Source organism: Pantherophis guttatus, unplaced genomic scaffold (assembly GCF_059756535.1).
Source record: "Pantherophis guttatus breed Tessera unplaced genomic scaffold, ASM5975653v1 scaffold_29, whole genome shotgun sequence".
Classification (NCBI taxonomy): Eukaryota; Metazoa; Chordata; class Lepidosauria; order Squamata; family Colubridae; genus Pantherophis; species Pantherophis guttatus.
In genome coordinates this window covers 35,001-37,500 of record NW_028269844.1, presented here as the reverse complement: position 1 = coordinate 37,500, position 2,500 = coordinate 35,001, and positions in this window count along the sequence as shown.

The window sequence follows — 2,500 nt, the reverse complement described above, 5'->3', positions numbered from 1 at the left end:
GGAAATGATATTAGCAGAAGCAATGGAGGAAAGCGAGGAGAGGGAGGGAGGGAGGGATAGATATTAAACGGGATGGACGAAACGTATAGAGCGCACACAAGACACGCGATGAGAAACCACCCGCCCAGAGAAATTCATGTCCGATTTACCGAGAAGACAGGGAGGGCAGAGAGATCGCCATGGATGAGAAACACGACGAGAAAGCACAAAATATCGGCGAGCTGAAATATCGGCGAGCTGGCGAGAGCAAAGATATCGAGTAGATTCAAGAGAGAAAGCGGAATTATTTTATAAACAACGTAGAGATGACCAAGAACAGGAAAGATGGGGAGATGAAAGTGGGGACGGACGACGGGAGGAGAAGAAAGAACAGCCAAAAGAGAGCCAAGAAAGCCAACAAAACGAGAAAGCGTCGAGAGAAGGAGCAGGAGCAGAAGACGTTAAAGAAAGAACCAAGGGACCTAAGAACGACTTGCTCGACAAAGCAAATAGATCAGTAAGAAATGGAAGAAGAAATAAAAATAATTTCCTGGACTAGAAATGGACTGGATTCGGCCATTCGGCAAGAGGAAGGAAAATATGGAATAAATGAGGGAAGTTAAGATCAGAAATGATAGGCCTACGAGAGGTTCCTCTGGGAAAGCTACACCCAAAACTTTTGAGGAAGGAAGATGGCAGAAATTGGAACAAACTTTTCACTTGAAGGGAAGCTTTTCACGTCAAACCAGCTATTTAAATCAACCCCTCGCAGCCATCCTGGCAGAGAAGCAGAAAACCGAAACACTCCAGTCCGGCCGAGGCCCGGGTAAACCGGTCCCGCCCGAGCGAGCGTCCCGGTAGACCGGGACGGCTGCCGGGCGCGGGCACCCCCGGGGCCCGGCGCTGGCACCGAGGCGAAGGGGGAGGTCCCCGACCGAGGCCCGCGGCGCCGGAGCCGGGATCCCGTACCTCCATCGCGGCGGGGGAAACGGAAAGACTGACCCGGCCGAGGCCCCGGTAGACCGGGACGGCTGCCGGGCGCGGGCACCCCCGGGGCCCGGCGCTGGCACCGAGGCGAAGGGGGAGGTCCCCGACCGAGGCCCGCGGCGCCGGAGCCGGGATCCCGTACCTCCATCGCGGCGGGGGAAACGGAAAGACTGACCCGGCCGAGGCCACGGTAGACCGGGACGGCTGCCGGGCGCGGGCACCCCCGGGGCCCGGCGCTGGCAACGAGGCGAAGGGGGAGGTCCCCGACCGAGGCCCGCGGCGCCGGAGCCGGGATCCCGTACCTCCATCGCGGCGGGGGAAACGGAAAGACTGACCCGGCCGAGGCCCCGGTAGACCGGGACGGCTGCCGGGCGCGGGCACCCCCGGGGCCCGGCGCTGGCAACGAGGCGAAGGGGGAGGTCCCCGACCGAGGCCCGCGGCGCCGGAGCCGGGATCCCGTACCTCCATCGCGGCGGGGGAAACGGAAAGTGATGCGGCCGGGGCCCCGGTAGACCCGGCCGTCTCCCCGGCGCGGGCACCCCCGGGACCCGGCGCGGGCACCGAGGCGACGGCGGGGGTCCCCGACCGAGGCTCGCGGCGCCGGACCCGGGATCCCGTACCTCCATCGCGGCGGGGGAAACGGAAAGTGATCCGGCCGGGGCCCCGGTAGACCCGGCCGTCTCCCCGGCGCGGGCACCCCCGGGGCCCGGCGCTGGCACCGAGGCGAAGGGGGAGGTCCCCGACCGAGGCCCGCGGCGCCGGAGCCGGGATCCCGTACCTCCATCGCGGCGGGGGAAACGGAAAGACTGACCCGGCCGAGGCCCCGGTAGACCGGGACGGCTGCCGGGCGCGGGCACCCCCGGGGCCCGGCGCTGGCACCGAGGCGAAGGGGGAGGTCCCCGACCGAGGCTCGCGGCGCCGGACCCGGGATCCCGTACCTCCATCGCGGCGGGGGAAACGGAAAGTGATCCGGCCGGGGCCCCGGTAGACCCGGCCGTCTCCCCGGCGCAGGCACCCCCGGGGCCCGGCGCTGGCACCGAGGCGAAGGGGGAGGTCCCCGACCGAGGCCCGCGGCGCCGGAGCCGGGATCCCGTACCTCCATCGCGGCGGGGGAAACGGAAAGACTGACCCGGCCGAGGCCCCGGTAGACCGGGACGGCTGCCGGGCGCGGGCACCCCCGGGGCCCGGCGCTGGCACCGAGGCGAAGGGGGAGGTCCCCGACCGAGGCCCGCGGCGCCGGAGCCGGGATCCCGTACCTCCATCGCGGCGGGGGAAACGGAAAGTGATCCGGCCGGGGCCCCGGTAGACCCGGCCGTCTCCCCGGCGCGGGCACCCCCGGGGCCCGGCGCTGGCACCGAGGCGAAGGGGGAGGTCCCCGACCGAGGCTCGCGGCGCCGGAGCCGGGATCCCGTACCTCCATCGCGGCGGGGGAAACGGAAAGACTGATCCGGCCGAGGCCCCGGTAGACCGGGACGGATGCCGGGCGCGGGCACCCCCGGGGCCCGGCGCTGTCACCGAGGCGACGGCGGGGGTC